Source organism: Mus musculus, chromosome 6 (genome assembly GCF_000001635.26).
Source record: "Mus musculus strain C57BL/6J chromosome 6, GRCm38.p6 C57BL/6J".
Taxonomy (NCBI): domain Eukaryota; kingdom Metazoa; phylum Chordata; class Mammalia; order Rodentia; family Muridae; genus Mus; species Mus musculus.
Window position 1 is genome coordinate 128,207,561 of NC_000072.6, and position 18,046 is coordinate 128,225,606.

General features: G+C 43.2%; 2 pseudogenes; one reads left to right on the forward strand and one right to left on the reverse strand.

The window, feature by feature from the left end:
* On the forward strand, positions 711-1,729 carry Gm19065 (predicted gene, 19065; annotated as a pseudogene).
* Gm8703 (predicted gene 8703) lies at positions 5,529-7,419 on the reverse strand (annotated as a pseudogene).
* Positions 7,420-18,046: the final 10,627 nt, after the last annotated feature.

Sequence of the window (18,046 nt, forward strand, 5' to 3'; positions counted from 1 at the left end):
GAAAGCATATTTGTGTCCTAATCAGGGAGCAGGGATCATATTTTGGCAAAATTGTTTGACCAAGCACAAGATAGATAATAAAAAGTCATTTGTAGAGTCGTTTTTGTAATAGTTGTTCCTCATTGCAAACGAATAGATATCTACAGTAGAACATTTTCATTACATGGAGTAAAATGGCACAAAAATGTACAGTTAAGAGTGAATACTGGGGGCTGGTGAGATGGCTCAGTGGGTAAGAGCACCTGACTGCTCTTCCAAAGGTCAAGAGTTCAAATCCCAGCAACCACATGGTGGCTCACAACCATCCGTAACGAGATCTGACTCTCTCTTCTGGAGTGTCTGAGGACAGCTACAGTGTACTTACATATAATAAATAAATAAATAAATCTTTAAAAAAAAAAGAGTGAATACTGCTGAGCCATGTCCTCTGAGCCTGTTTCATACTTTTTAAATTTATTTGTGGTTTTCCTGTCTCTGGTGTTTTTTTCACTGTATGTGTTTATACACAGAGTCCAGAATAGCTCACCAGCTCCTCATAGGCTGGAGTTAAGACAGTTTTGAGTGAGCAGGTGGGTGCTGGGAACTGAACCAGGATCCTCCAGAAGAGCAGCAAGCGCCCTTAACTGCTAGGCCATCTCAGTAGCCCGGTTTTCTTTCATTTCATTTTTGTTATTTTGTCCTGAGTGCTGGGATTAGAGGCAGAGGTCACCATGTCCTGCTTTAAAATAAGCTCTTTTACAAGACAAGTAATTATTCCCTCTCTGAGGTTTCATCTTGCTTTTTGCTTCTAAAGATTTATTTGTTTTTATCTCATGTGTGTGGGCCTGAGTGAATGTTTGTTTGCCTTGTGCACTGAACCTGGAGCTCACTGACTGACTAGGTTGTCTGACCATATCTCTGCCTCCCCGTCCTGGGACTCCACTCATTGCTGCCATGTCTGACTTCTCACCGAGACTCCAAGCTTCTTCGCGCATGCCAATCATAACAGTAACATCATGTCTTCTCTTGTAGGCCCACTTTGCTCTTCCAAAGACTGCATTGCCTTTACTGAAGGCCAGCTACATCGAATGGCACACCACATGAACATGATGAGTTGTCCTGTGAAGGAACCGAGCCATTTGGATGGAATACAACCGCTGTTTGGAAACTTTATCTTCTTACTGAGCTTGGCTGTCTGCTACATGCTCCCTATGGAGTGGAACATCCACAAACATTTTTAAGCTACAGCTTTGTGTCCCACCAAAGAAACCCATCCCTGGGTCTCTTAAGCTGCCAGGCCTCAGTGCTGTTTTGCACAGACGGTGCTATTAATAGGATTTCAGTCTTTGGTTTCAATGGAGTGGCTCTCAGGGACTTATCCTGGGAATAGAGACGTCAACAGCTTTCCAGATGTTTCTTGGTTACTGGAATACCCTGACAGATTTTTAGCTTCAGTCCAGCAATCCAGATGTTCTTTCTCTGCCATTTGGCATAGGGTATAGCCAGGATCTTAAATACTAGACACCTCTAGTACTCTAATAGAGTGTTAATGGCAATGACAACACAGGGTATGAGAAATAACCTCAATTTAAGTTATTTTGTGGCATCAGAACACAGTTGTGCCATTTATGATTTCTGTAAAAATATCCTTTGTATCTTCCAGCTCCTGGCACTACTGACTTTGGATCTGTGGGCAGTATTTGGATCAATAGCAGTATTGTTGCCGATTGAAAATTCAGGGAGACACACACACATGTACCCCAGGTTAGCTTCAGACTTCTGTGTTCCTGAGGATTGCTTTAACTTGTGATCTCCCTGGTCCTGCCTCCCCAGGGCTGGATGTGTAGGAATGCACAGCCATGCTTGGTTAATGTGTGCTGAGGACCAATCCCAGGGCTCTATGCATGCTGGGTAAGCATGTTACCACCAGGCTAGATCCCCAGTCCCTCAGCTCAGCATTTTCAAGGGCATTCTTTAAAAATGGTTTAAAAATGGGAAGGAGGTGTTGGAGAGTTGGCTCTACAGTTAAGATCTCTTGTAGCTCTTGCACAGGACCCAGGTTTGGTTCCCAGAATCTGGGGATCAGATGGCAGCTACCCATAATTCTAGTACCAAGGGATTCAGCACCCTCTTCTGACTTCTGAGGGTAGCAGTCATCCAAGTGGTACACAGACATACATGCAGCCAAAACACTTCTACACAGAAAATAAATCTACAGATGGTTTTAAGTGTTTGGTAACACGTATCTGTGTATAGGTTGACAAGCTTTCCTTTGTTCTAGTTTTGCTTATATTTTCCCATGCTTATAGACTATTTACATATTACTCATCAATTGTGTATTTTTGTTCATCATCTCAGGGAGGGGAAGGTCTTAGCATTTTACTGAGTTTTATAAGATCTACATCTTCACTGTATGACAATAGAGATTTTTTGTTATAATTGCTATGAATTTTGATATTGTCTGCTTTCAATTGCACGCCTTTTGGGGTTTTTTTGGGTTATTGTTTTTTAATTTTCAAGACAGGGTCTCCCTGCATAGCTCTTGCTGCCCTGAAACTCACTCTGTACACACACTCTGGCCTCAAAGTCTGACTTGCCTACATCTGCTGGGACTAAAGGTGTTTGCCACCACTCCTGGCTTAGTGCTTGTCTTTAGATACACATCAATTTTAAATTTCTAAGCAGCACCAAATATATCACTCTCTCTCCTTTGTAATTTCTGATCCATTTTTCTGGTTTAGAAGCTCTTGTGCTTTGTCTTTGTAATTTTCTCATTTTTAGTTCAAAACTCTCTGCAATGTTTGCTGTTTTGTGTAGGCACACATTTATTCTGGTGTTTTATTGATAACTGACTAGTTTCTAAATATTTTATGATGATCAGCCTTTTTAAAATTATAATTCATTTTTATTGTATGAGCATTGGTTTGTGTTTTGCCTGCATGTATGTCTTTGTGAGGGTGTCAGATCTCCTGGGACTAGAGGTACAGAGAGCTGTGACATGTGGGTGCTGGGAATTGAACCCCTGTCCTCTGGAAAAGCAATCAGTGTTCTTAACTGCTGAGCCATCTCTCTAGTGACAGCCCCCCCCATTTGTAGCCTTACTTCGTTTAGTTATTAAGTGCTTATATATTAGATGGTATGTCTATTGATATATTGTATTTATTTCATGATAAGACTTTAGTTTGTAGTTTTTATTAATTACCAGTTTGACAATGAAAAAACTTCCTTTCATATGTATTCATTACCGTTCCAAACTCAGTTTTTCTTCCTTTTGCAGGTGCTGAGGACTGAACACATGGACTCACACATCATACATGGGTAAGCTCTCCCATCTACCACCTAGCTTCAGGTTTGTCAGCCATCTCTCCAGCATACACATTAAGCATTTGAAAATAGACACTGCTGATATTGGATGATAGCAAGGTTCAGAAGACCTTCCAGAGGATTTTGAGGATCTTCTGTCCTCAAGCAGTCGATTACAGACTTCTACTTGCAGAAAAGGCAAGGATGGCTGAAAAAAAAAGATATTCCCAAGGGAGGAGTTGGGCAGGAGGAAAGAGATAAGATGGAAAACCACTCTGCCATAAGGACCTGGGCTCTTCCGGCTCACAGCCACCCATCATGGCTCCTCTTAATGTGGCCCTGGGTCCAACTTGGTTCCTTCACTTACTGACAAGTACTTGGCCAACTGAGCCATTCCCCAACTCTGTATTGTCTTTTCTATACATCCTCAAGCTGCTATAGACAAAAGAGAAGTGAGCCGATTTCTCGCCCTAAATCTGGGCCAAACTATGAAGATATTGTTTCCTTTTCCAGTGTGTGTATCAGTCTGTGTTAGGGGTCAGGAGTGGACCTGCCTGACTTCCCATTTACAGTAATGCAGAGTAGTCTCAAAGACAAGTGGCCCCATGTACATCAATAGGTTTCTCCATTGCTCCCACTCTACAGCTCAGCTGGACACAGCTCAACTGAGCTGCACATATATTCTCCCTCTACAACCCATGATAAAGGATTGGATGTTCTCTGGAACATTCTAACTCCACTGCAGAGGCCCAGAACAGAGTAACAATCACTGGTGCGCACAATGTATCTAAGGCTGAAGCTGGTGAGTCACACACTCAACACCTGCTTCTCAGGTCACCTCACAAACCAGGCTTAATTACTATGCCATGAAAGAAACAGGAGACACCAGATCTTGGAAATGTTTAAATAACTTTAAACTTTATTAAGTAAAAATTGCATAAACACAACCATAAGATAATGAATAGAAAAGTTAAATACAAACTATCACATGTAAAATAGATTATTACATAACTGGCAGTTTCAACTGTAAATACTAAATCCCCAATTATGCACAGTGGGAATATTAATTTAATGAGAAAAAAATCTCAATTTCATCTTGATATATACCAAAACTTTTAGGAAAAAAATTAAATTGAATAGAATTTTTCAAAAAAATAATAATTCAATACAGCAATAGATGGGGTTTGTATTCAATGAGACCTGAGATAGAAATGGACTTTTGCCATTATAGTTACTTCAAATCAACTTCCAAAACCAAGGCAGGTCTGGGAAAGGATGAGTCTTTAAATGACCATGGTGCTTTTCTTACTGGTCCTGGAGTCCAGTCCGTAGTCTGGCTGCAGTTCTACATCCTGTCCAGGCCCAGCAGAGTACGGTGGTGCAGAATAGCACCGGTCTGTGCACCTCATTTTCGTTTTTCACACTATTTTCAAGCTTTTAAAAAAATATGAAAACATAAAAAAAAAAACCCACACCACTATCCCTGCTTCAATTTAACAGCGTACGACTCTGTCATTAGAGACGCTAGTGAAGGGCTTCTGCCTCTTCCTGCTGATGTCCCTCCTGATCTTCAACAGGAAATGGCACCGTGATGGGCATTCCTTTCAGAAATAGTTCAAACAAGAACTATAGGATTGGAAAATGACCATGGCCAAGGTTTGCAAATGAGCAAAGGAAAACAGTCACTGGGTTAGGGCCAGGAAGACAAAACCAAACAAAAACACAAAAAAGACAAAAATACAACAAACAAACAAAAAAGCAAACAAAATAATGAAAACCACAAACAAAGAACAAGCAACAAAATAAAAAACAGAAACAAAATGCAAAACTGAAAACACCAACAAAAAAAAGAAAACAAAAACAAAACCACAAACAAAAAACCAAATGAATAAGAAACAAAAACCAAAACACAAACAAAAAACAAACAACCAAAAACAGAAACTAAACCAAAAAGAACAAAAAACAAAACAAAAACAAAAACAACAAACAAAAACAAAAACACAAACATAAAAACATAAAACAAAAATACAAAAAAAATCCAAACAATCAAAAACAAAAGACAAAACCAAAGACACAATTAAAAAACAAAAAACAAAACATAAATAGACAACGAAAACAAACCAAAAACCACAAAACAAACAAACAAAAAACAATAATTGATTGACTAAATCCAGCATTAAAACAGGATTTCTTCAACATGTGGTTTGCTGTGGGTTGGGCAGCAGCAGTTTCTAAGCTTGCAATAGTTGCATGCATCCTAGAGATGGCATTAGGGCATCAGTCCCACATCCCACGTGAGGACTATATTGAAGAGAGTGGATTTCATCCAGTCAGGCAGCTCAGTACCTGTTTTAAGTCTCTTCAACTCACCCTACCTGAGGTATATTAGAAACAGCGATGGAAAAGTACAGGGATGGGGACCATAGAAACCAGGTGGATGTTGTTACAGTAATTGACTGTGCAGGATTTCCCAGACTATCCTCTTCCTGAAGGTGGGCATGTGTTGCTGAGAAAAAGTCACAGGCTGGTCCCTAGCGATGTAATCCGCATATTTACAGGTAAACATTCCACAGTCACTCCCATTCAGTTGCAGAGGAATCTCCTCTGATGTCACACTGTACTGCTTCCACTCCAAAGGGTCCAGCTCAATGTTCCTGCGTGTCTTGCTCTCGTTTTGTAAATATTGGAAGATGGTCTCACAGATAGACTTCCCTGTCTGTCCCATGGAATCGAGCTATACAATACTTCTTTTTCTTAAATCAATTACCACCAGGCTCCAATGTACCCTCTGGTGAATAGGCACCAAGATGAGTTCTTTTTCAAAGAGATTGATGCCTCCAGTCCATCTTTTCACGGAACTGTAACCGCTATGCTTTAGCTTGGGGTAAAAGAAAAGTGCTAAAGACATGCAGAGCCGGGTAGCCTTGGTTTACATTTCTCTCAACCAGAAGGTTCATGTAGAAATTGATGACGTCATCATTGAGCCACTGATCGTTCTCCAGGGTCTGGATATCTCCTCTGGTGATTTGCAACTTGAATCTGGATCTTAGGATTTCCCCTTGGGGTCCTGGACCCAGTGCATTCTCAATTTCCTTCTCCATGTCCTCTGTAATATCAAGGGTTTGATCCATTTCTCTGCCCTTTCCTTGGTCTGTGAGAGGCTTTTTCTCTGCTGCAAGTACTGCCATCTTGTTGGGGAGTAAGCTATTGCCTCTGCCGCTATCCAGGATGATCTGAGCCCGTGTTCCCGGCTCCAAGCTGTTCCCCCTTCTCCCTTCACACAACCTTTCTTCTCTGTAACAGTTTTCTCCTCAGAACATCACTTCTCTCTCTCCTCTAGTGAAAGACATTCTTTTAAAGCCACAACAGTAGATGGTTCTCTATCTCTCTCAGTTGTTTCTGATCCATGACTGTCTCCTGACTCGCCCCCTTTGATCTTCCAGGTGTTTGTAAGGATTGGGTGAGGCCTGTGTTGGTCTGACCTCACATCTTGGTCGCACTGAAGGTGTTGAAGCAACCTTCCGTACTTTTCCTTTTGGGGGCTTTGTTCATTTTCTTCCATGACGGAATAGGGCCACTTGCGACCCTTGCCACCATCAGCAGGATTCCTCCCAGTTACAGCCTGCTCTGGAGGTCCTTCGGTCAACTCTAGGGGTTTTAGTTGTTTTGGAGTCTCTCCCTGGGATTTCCGTACCTGACACTTGCTAGTCTGTTCTCTTGGGAGCTCTAGGTCTTGAGGCTCCTGAGGCGTCTTCTTCTGAGCCTTGCCGGGCTCTTTAAATACCATCCCTGTTCCATCCTGGCATTTCCTTTTTGGCTCTTGTCCCAAAGCTTCAGACTCTATCTCTGTCCCACTTTCATCGTGGTATTTTCATTTTCACCCTATTCCTGAAGCTTCTGGCTTCATCTCCAACCCAGGCTGTTTAGGTTGCCACATGGACAACTGCTTGGACTGCTTTTTAGAGGGTGTTCACTCCGGTACAGTACTGCCTTTCAAATTTCCAAGCAAAAGCAACCTTATACCTAGCTCTGGGTGGATACTCTTGGGTTGTTCACCCTGATGTCCGAAGGATCACTTCTTCCAGTAGATGGTTGGTCCAAGGTCGCAAACCTAAGAGGCTCCTTTATAAACAGTTGACTTTGCAGGTCAGGGTCAGTCAAAGGATGGAGATAATTAAGCTGTCAATATCAGAGACCTATTGGTGAATAGTCAGAGGTTGGCAGTTCACCAGGGGTCCACTCTGGAAAACTCAGAGGAGTTCTAAGAATACTTCCTCAGACGTATCCTTCTTGGGTGCTGTCACCAGCTAAATATCCAACAATTCTAAGTCGGACTAATCGTCCTAGTTAATCACTAGCGAGACACCAGGCCTAAACCCAGCAGTTCACACTTCAGAGCCAAGCTCACCAATGATGTTTAACTCACAGGGTTGCCCCTAGACACAGCCTTCAAGGTTCCATAGCTGGGTGTGATGTCACCTGAAAGAACACTAAGCAACATTTTTGGAGGGTGGAAGCCTTCTCCAACCCCAACTTGGTCCAGGGTTTCAAAGCACTCCCTTGCCCGAGTGGGAAATTTGAATGTATTGATACATATCTCAGTTCTTTGGCAGAGCACAGGGCTACCTAAATCCTCTCAGCATAGTTCAGCTGGTCCTGACTAGTACGTTTGTCTTTTAGGAAACTGTCCCATTATGGTCAATTATAGAAATTTAAGTGCCCTTCTAAATATCTTCTCACACACAATATGCTTGCTAATTACAAAAAATAAATAGAATTTTACAGTCATAAAACCTAGTAGGTAGTGTTGTGTGACAAAACGTGTTTCTCCTCTACATAAGGAACCCAGGACAGACCAACCTGCCCATACCACCAAAGTCCTACTTGGTGAACTGATAAGTTTTATTGGGGTTGCATATAGGAATATGGGTGAGGGGTTACTTACAGGAACAGAAATGACTCAAAAACAGCTGCATCGCCAAAGCCTACCCAGCGTAGGTGACAGCTCACAAAAGCTGAGAACCTGGAGAAACTGCACGGCCTGTAGATGGATTAACGGGCTCAAGAATGTCCTTTCCAGGTGCCTCAGTTGGTCTGAACTTCTTCCAGACAGCTGGTATGAGGGTTGATCTTTTGAGAGTCTTCTTTGCAGCTCAGCTTCCTTACATCTGAGAGGGACGCTCAGCCTTTATTGCTCTCTGGCAGGGAAAGAGACTAGTGAATCTGATCAATTTCAGGGACCATTTTAAGATCTTTTGTTGACTTCCTGCCTGAGGGGCTTCCTTTCAGACAGAATGAAGGGTGGAATGGTTCAGTGTTTCAATATTGGAGGAACCTTGCGAAACTGGTACCAATTTACCAAGGATTAATCCCAAAGAGAATAAATAAAATCTCACCACTGTCAATAAGATCCATTGAGAAAGATACATCACTGTGGGGAGCTGCCCTCACATTCGCTGTTACAAGATGGCGCTGACATCCTGTGTTCTAAGTGGTAAACAAATAATCTGCGCATGTGCCAAGGGTAGTTCTCCACTCCATGTGCTCTGCCTTCCCCATGACGACAACTCGGCTGATGGGCTGCAGCCAATCAGGGAGTGACACGTCCTAGGCGAAGGATAATTCTCCTTAAAAGGGACGGGGTTTCGCCATTCTCTCTCTTGCTCCTGAAGATGTAAGCAATAAAGCTTTTGCCGCAGAAGATTCGGTCGCGAACGCGTGTAAGACATCACTACTTCCGGTACAATTCTACCAATAACACAAGCCCTGAACTCCTCCCTAGAAAACAGTAGGAAGAATTCAACTGTAGCTGTAGTTACAGAGGTGGGTGTTTTCTGTGGGTCCTGGAATCTGAACTCCAGCCACCATGATTAAACAGCAAGCACTTTACCCTCTGGTCCATTTCAACCCCACCCCGCACCCCCCACCTTGAACATATCTTTGATCTACTCTCAAAGGTATGAAGGTATTTTTTTAAAAATGTGAGAAAAGAATTGAGACACATACTGTTTGTTTTTTTCCACAGAAAATATTCACAAAATGTGCACATATATCTATACCAATGATTTACTGTAAGGAAAAAAATGTACTTTTTTTTTTCTGTAAAAGGTTTTAATTTCTTGTGATTGTTATTTCCCCAGGTATCATTTTGTTTGTACCAGGCTTCTTTCTCTTCTTTCTAATTACACCTTTGAGGGGTTTGTTCCCATACCAAGAAAAAAACTTGAAACTACCACATTGGTCTTACATTGCTGAATAACCTAGGAGGGCTGCCTTTGTGATGGTAAACATTGTATTTAGAGGATACATTTATTGTGCTAGGCTTGTAAAAACAAAATTGTTTTTAGGTTGCATAAGCCCTGAGGAAATTACTCTGTCTTGAATGTACCCTGTCAGGTAGCCTGAGATAGACCACTTCCTGGTACCGTTGAGGTACTCTTTAAAAAAAAATGCTGAATGTTGCAAAATATTTCAGTGCCACAGCTATTCCTACAAAGTGATGGGTCACAAAATTACACAGGCTAATGGTTTAGTTCTGCTTTTTACAAACTGCCTGCTTGCTTGCATGTCTGAGGCATCTGTTGGACATGTCACTAAATCAAGTCTTGCCTGCTCTGGGAGAAGATATGAGTTACTTTGGCTTCCCAAAATTGTTACTTTGTAGGTTTTGCCTATATAATCCTTTAGCTAGCAATAGCCCCGGCCTTATCTAGAGAATTTTCTCTTTGTTGGCTCTGGTCAGTCTTTTAATACAAATGCCTCTTATTTACTGAAAGCAAACTTGAGTCAGAATGGTGAATCTCTGAAGGACCACAGACCCATAGCACCTTCTCTTCCTGGTCCAAGCCCTGCAGAATAATGTTTCTAGTTCTTAGACTTACGTTCCTTTGGTTGGCTGCTCTGGCTGGCCCCTCTCTAAGGATGCTTAACCTCAGCACCGCCCTCATCTCTTCTTCCTGATGTTGAGAGGGATCTTCTGCCTAACTCTCCACCCACTGTAGGTTTATTAGGTCAATACATTTCCCTTATAATCCTACCTAGACAGATTTTGTTTTTGTTTTGTTTAAATTATTAATGGATGTCTACATTTGTTCAGGTTTTTTTTTCCCCTCTTTGAGACAACTGTAACATTTTCTCCTTTTAATTTAACACGATCAGCTCTGGATCTTAGGAAGACCTGGAACGTGATCATGATATTTCTTCTTAAACCATTGTTTGATCTTCTTCTACATTTGCATGTTTTATTGAATCACATAAACATGTTCCTGCCTTTCCCCTACTTTATTATCTGTCTACTTTTTTGTTTGAGACAGGGTGTCCTTATGTAGCCTTTGTTGGCCTTAATCTTGCTATGGTGCCCAGACTGGAGTTGAACTTGAGAGTCCCCTGCCTCAGCTTCCACATTGCTGAGATGACAATCATGTAACCCTACACCTAGCTTTTACTTTTCTGTTTTAGCATCAAAGATTCCCAGCCTGGTAAAGTCTCCTGGGGTTGTTTACTCAAAAGTTTGTAATAATTTGGGTCCATGTGTCTGACTCCATTTCTCTCCTTCACTCTGTGTGTGTGTGTGTGTTTGTGTGTGTGTGTGTGTGTGTGTGTGTGTGTGTGTGTGTGTGTATGTGTGTGTGTGTGTTCATAGGAATGAACTCAGAATCTCACACAGGCTTTACCAATGAGCTATTTTCCTAGTGCATTCACGTTTCTTGGATGTATGGCAGAATTTTCTGGAAAGATACCTGTTTCTGGTGCTTTCTTTTGGGGGAAACACTCTGACTCCTTATTTGCTCTCTAGTGGCTACGTAAATGCTCCTTTACCCCCTTACTTTCTTTTGGTAGGTTATCTTTTCTAAGAAATTGTCTATTTCCTCTAAATTTTCAAATTAGTTGTCATAGCACTCTTTTCCTAAAATTATTTCAAAACTTGATTAGTATTAAGTTAATTTAGTGTTAAATGTTGAGTGTAGAAGATTCTGTTAGATTTTCAAGTCAGCTTTAGAGGGATGTAGTGGTTTGAATAGGTTTGGCCCCCATAGACTCATGTGTTTGAATGCTTGGCCCTGAGGAATGGCCCTATTAGGAGGTGTGACCTTGTTGGACTAAGTGTTGGACTGTAGAGATGGGCTTAGAGGTATTCTATGCTTAAGTTCCGTCCAGTGAAGAATTCCAGTCTCCTCCTGGCTGTCTTTGGATAAAGATGTAGAACTCTCTTCTCCTCCAGCATCATGTCTACCTGTATACAACCATGCTCCCTGCTATGATGACAATGGACTGAACCTCTGAACCTGTAATCCAGCCCCAATTAAATGCTGTCCTTTTATAAGAGTTGTCTTGGTCATGGTATCTCTTCATAACAATAAAATCCTAAGATAACAGGTTAGATAGTAAATAATTGAAATGCTAAATTTTATATCGCGACCAGCAGCTCGCAACGAACGGTTTAACTGAGGAGGGGAGGCTACACTTCTTCTCTTAAGTTTTTGTTTCTTTTGATTTTTGAGATAGGATTTGACACTGTAGTCAAGGCTGGTGTAGAACTCATTAGTGTCCCAGTGCTGGAATTAAAGCTGTGCTCCACCATGCCCAGCTGTTTAATTAGTTTCTGTAGTCTACGCTAATTTAATTACGTTTGTAAGTGATATTAAACTCTGAGAAGACCTGTGAGGTAACTGAGCATCAATCAAAGAACAAACGAAGGAGACAACATAACAACACTAGCTTGATACACAAAGTAACGTGGTGTGCAAGCTGAACCCAACAAAACTAGTCCTTCCTTTGTTCAAAATAAGTAAATAGACAAAGATCTTCAAATATTGTTACCTATGCAAAAAAAAATCTCTTCAGACATTAAAAACCCTTCTGATAATTTTAGATTACAAAAGGATACAGTGGAGTCAGACCTGTTGGCTTTTTTTTTTTCAATTATCAAGAGAATGAGATTTGCATGAGCAATAGAGTAAGACTTTAAAAAAGAAAGAAAGAAGGAAGGAAGGAAGGAAGGAAGGAAGGAAGGAAGGAAGGAAGGAAGGAAGGAAGGAAGGAAGAAAGGAAGAAAGGAAATCGGAGATGTGGCCCAGTAGGTAAGAGCCCTAGCATTTCTTCCAGGTAACTGAGGTTTGAATCCCAACACCCAAATGTCAGCTTGCCACAATCTATAACTCCAATTCCAGGCTATCTGATACCCTTGACTGGCCTCTGAGGGCACTGCATGCATGTGGTGCACAGGCATCCATGAAGACAGAATACCCATACATATGATATGATTTTTTTGAAATGTGGACAGTTGAAAAGATTTGAAAAGATTATGCATAGCAAAGCATAGTACTATATGCCTAACACACTGGAAATGGAGGCAGGCAAATTAGAATCATGAACTTGTTCAGGTAAGCTACATTGCATTCTATTCTCTTATAGAAAAACAAGCAAAAGGACTATATGTCAAAGTAACTTTTTGGAATTTTCTTACATTCATTTTTTTATTGTTATCTTTTAAAAGATTTTTCTTACTACCTTCATTCTCTGTCTCTGTGTGTTGCTGCATGCATACATGTGCACCACATACATACAATGCCCATGGGAGAAGAGATGACTTGATCCCCTGAAACTGGAGTTGCAAGTGGCTAAGACTTGCCAGGTAGGTGCTGGGAACTGAACTAGGTTCTCTGCAAAGGCAGCACTGAGCCATCTCTCCAGCCCCTGTTATCTCTTTCTAAAAAGAAAAAGTAATTTCACACCAATGACTATGCTGTTGGACTACGGACCTTTTCCCAGGGACCGTAGGCACTTGTGTTCCATCCCAATCCCCTGCGCCATTGAGAAGAAGAAATCACCAAAAATTATCATCACAGCCTGGGAGTGGAGTTGCCTCTGGAACTGGTGAAAAAGTCCAACCCAGTGACTTCTCAAACTTCAACATGCTTAGGAGTCACCTGGTAGTCTAAAGTCCCAAAACTGTCAGCAAGACCTTATAGTTCCAGAGTTCCCAGGTCACACAGGCACAAGCCCCACCCGGAAGTGGCCACTCTTCCTCAGTGACCACCTGGGTGCACGAAGGCTCTTTCCCACCAGGAATTACCCTCAGCTCAATCCCATCACTGCCCATGGAGCACAACAGCTGGACCTTCATCTAAGATCCTAGGACTGCTGTCCTTCCTGGCTCACTTCATTTGCTGATTGTGTGTCACCGACTTCTAATAGAGAACAGACCCCAAAATTAGGGGATGGATTCAATGGCTGCCATTTATGAGTGAAGTTAATAGGCTAGACTTTGTGACTTCCCTGCAAATGCTCTTTGAGGGCAAGGATTTTGGTTTTCTTCTCAGCTGCATCGTTAGCAGCTAGAGAGAGTAGAGCCTTCCTGAACAATCAGAAATGGCTATGGGATGTACCTTGTGTCTCCCTCAAGGGTCAACTAGAGCCAGGGACAGAGCTCAGGTACCACAGGCCACTACAAAGCTACTTTCAATCCTAGCTTAGGCATAGGATTTGGCATCACCCAAACCAGAGAGAATGTTTCTCATGAAGGGCCAAGTAGATACATAAGATAGAGCAGGGGACACAACAGAGAGCAGACCAACAAAATCCCGAGACCCCCCCCCCCCAAAGCTACAGGGCAATGTGGTGAGTTGTCAAATCAGAGAACTCAGAAACAAATATCAAAGCCAGGGCACACAGGCAGGAATCCCAGAGCAGAGATGAAGAGAAAGAGCAAGTGGGTAGATCACAGCTGGACGGGGTGAGGCTTGCTTTAATGTGCCTCCAGAGCCAAGCTGGGGTGAGCGACTCAAGGTTACAGGGACCATGGGGGCTGGGCAGAATGGGACTTCTGTAGCTTCTTGCTCCCCAGAGCAGAATCTGGAAATACTGTATGTGGAGATAGAAGACATAGGGCCATCTGCAAGGGGAGTGAAACCTGGGTAAGCAGCCTGAAGCCAGGACTCAGTCTTTGTGCACTGTGGCCAAAGAGCTGGCATGCACCAGCCCTGTTTCACTGTCGGGTCTCGGGCGGATTTCAAGACTGGAAAGAAGTCTGCTAAGTCATCACTGAAGGCAAGGGTGGTAGCACATATTTATAATTCCAGTCTTTAAAAGGGTCAAGGTTAAAGGTCACCGTTACTTTTGAGTTTAAAGCCGACCTGAGCTATGTGAACAATCCTGTCTCAAAACTATGTAACTAAAGGGGAAAGGCAGTATGAAAATATCGAGGCAACTTTCTAACTCCCAGCTTGGCCTGAAGGATAAATAAATAAAAGGTCTCGGGACACTCAACAGACTCCTGCTTCCTTCCAGAACGGGCTCCCATCCCAGGAAAGTGGCAATCACATTTCCCTCCAATGGAGCTGGTCATTCGCTATCGCCTTCTCTAATAACTCCACAGCCTCCAGGCCACCATATCATCCTTAACAGCAGAATTACTTTACATACAAGGTGTTTCCTGTACCAAAACAAAAACCAGCAACAAAAAAAAAAAAAAACTTTCTTTTTATTGTTTTAATTTTCTGTTTTGTTTTCCTGGATGCAAGCCAGGGCCATCTATGCTAGGCTAGTGCTCCACAACTGAACTACTCTCACCTCTACATTGTGTCCCTTCTGGGCTTTCCAGTCTCTTACCCAACTTCAGGCAAAGCCTGACCACCCACTATCAGCTCACTTGCTTTCCCCATAGCTGGCCAAGGAGGAGCCAGGAGCCAGGGGGAGGCAATAGGTCTGCAATGTATTTTCTAGGTATATAAGTTTTCTGGCCCCTGATAAAATATCAGAGAGAAGCAAGGTATGGTTTGAGGGAGCACAGGGTATTATGGGAGATATGGTAACAGGAACTGCTCACTCCAAGAGCGATGGGGCTGGTGGCACAGCTCAGTCACCTCTAGGTAGATCAGGACACAGAGAACTGTGCTGGCCTGTAACTTTTGAGCCTTGGCTTTAGGATACTACTGTCAGCAAGGCTCTGCAACCTTCCAGAACAGCACCATCAGCTGGAGACCAAGTGTTTAAGCACACAGGCCTGTAGGGACATTACACAGTGAGGCCATGGTTAGTCACTGATCTTCCAGCCTCCTCATCCATAAAAAGAATGTCTGCAAGAACACCGTGCAGCTGTGGACATCAAGCTAGAAAATGTTTTAGAAGGGCTTTGTAAACTGTAAAGTGCAAGGACGAGCAGAGCGTGGCGGCGAATGCCTGTAATTGAAGCCTTTGGAAGGCTGAGACAGGATGGCAAGTTTTGTCTCAAAAGGTATAGGTAGGTATCGTACTTGTCATCATCCTTGCCATCATCAGTATCATCAGTATCATCTCCTTTTGCCTTAACTATGTTGCCTCCAAATTTGTTACCAGATTGAATGCTGTCATGTGACAGAATTAAGCTTGGCTGCTAATTCCAAAAACAGTATTGTGTCATTCCATATTGAAATGACTTAAACATGAAAAAAATATATTTCACATGAAATCTATTAGAGCAGTGTAACACTATGGTCTTTCTGCTTTGTCCTGGGTGGTTGCCAGTTAAGGTCATCTCAGAGTCCAATGTAGCTACACTGCTACATAGTTATACTACATCCAGCCATTACATCATACTCCATACAATTCCCTAGAATTTTTTTCCCTTCTGGAAATCTGCTTACCTCCACTGGCCAAACATAACCACATTGGACTGCAGTGTGAAAGCTGGAAAATATGGTGTTATTCTGAGTGTCTATCCAAACACAGGGATCTGGTCCTTTTTATTTGAAAAGGAGACAGGGGTCTCTGTTGTAAGTGGTCACTTCTCCATGGTCATCCTCATCTCCCTGTGAAGAGCAGCAGCTGACCTCCCCTAGCCCCAAAACCTTTCCGTTACCTCTGACAGCAAATCACACTCCTGCTTCTCCAACTCTTCCTTCCCTATACACACCACGTCTCAGCACAGGGCTGACCACAGCTTCTCTTCTCAGCCCCAACTCTCCTCTCAGTCATGTCCCCAACTCCCAACCCAAATAAGAATCTGCTGTCCTTCCAGAGTCTGGTACAGGGAGGAAGGTGTCCACTGAGGGCAGGCGCAGTCATCCAGGCAAGGCCTCCCCAAACCCTGCTCAGGACCGGGAGTGGGAGATGCAGCAGGTACAGGCGGGGCTTCTGCATCAGACCTCTGTGAACCCCAAACCAGTTCAATTTAGAACAGTAGAGCAGTTGAGCTGAGTAAGATGCCCAGTAGTGCTGTGGAACCACAGCCAGCCTCCTAGGACGCCCTTTTCAAGAGTATTCTAACTCCTTCAGCACTGAGTTCGGGTCCTGTTCCCATAGGCTCTGCTCAGCAGGCCCTGTCCCAGTGCTCACCTGCCCTGTGCGCACCGCTGGTCTGTGTGCTCCAGTGTGCACCTGCCCTATGGGCACTCCTGGTCTGGGTGCTCCGTAACAGGCACAGAACTCCATTTCTGTACAAAGAAATCACACGAGCGCAGATATCTGTGTTTGTAGCAGACTTTACTGAGGATTTGAAGAGATGAAGGGGGCTTACATAGAAAAAAAATTACAAAAACCTTAAAATTGAATATTAGACATCTGTGAGTGTAAAAAAAAAATAATAATAAAAGCCACCATTCCCGTGGCCTGGGCTCTGGCTCTCTAGGAAGGCACACACATACCTGTGCCCTTTCTAATTCACTAAGTGTATGTACAAAAGCCAAGTTCCAGACACTTTTTAAAGAAATTTATTTCAGAGATTAGGCTTCACTGTGTAGTCCATGATGATCTCGTTCTTCTCCTGGGAGTTGGGGGGCAGAGGGAATTATAGCTGTGCAGCCAGGTGCCTGGCTGGGCATATTAGTTAGCTACATTCTACACAGTCAAGTCTTTGGGGGGAAAGGTAGTTTTCCTTCTGATCTGTTAGATAGGTTGTCCAAGGTGCCACCGAACCCTGCAACCATAGCTCTAGCAGGTTTTCAGCAGGGGTCAGACCCAGGTGGCCCCTGGGTAGCAACCCTGGAGGCAGCTCCCACTGTTCTGGCCTGGTGGCCAGAGAGGTGTTATACTGGCCCACAGTCACTGCCTTCCCTCAGTCCTCCAACCTCTGCCATCTGACTCAACCCCCAGCCTGGGAAAGACTGAGTGTGCATAGACTAGGGACACAAGGCCTATGGAAGAGGACTAGGACACAGCCACTTACACATATACATAGACAAGCTCTCTCTCTCTCTCTCTCTCTCTCTCTCTCTCTCTCTCTCTCTGTGTGTGTGTGTGTGTGTGTGTGTGTGTGTGTGTGTGTGTGTTTATTCATTTATTTGATTTTTGGTTTTATGGGGTTTTTTTGGGGTGGGGTGGGGTGGGGAGGTGGACTCAGGGCACATTCTTTCCATTCCTGTGACACATTGTTGACACAATCTGCTCCATCAGTGTCAGACCCTGTGAGGCAACAGACCTTTCACCTGTCCCTACATTTTCACCTGTCTCTAACATTTCCTGCTAACTAGATAACACACCATAAGGTTTCCACTCCCAAGATGGAGGGCTCTCTATCCCCAGGACTCTGGGGACTCTTGGTCATCTCACAGACCCAATGACACTGGTCATGCCTGGTTCACTCTCTTTTGCCTTTAGCCTGGCTGCCAAGCGATGCAGACCCAGAAAAGTTTCCAGCCCCAGACACCCAGGGGAGCAGGCTAGATGGGCTCAGGAGCAACAGTTCCACCTGCTCCTCTGTACAAACCAAATGCTCTAGAGCTCATTTCTAAATATAGCATCAAAGGAATGTGTTCCCTTGCTACACCTCCAGGCCTTGCCACCATCC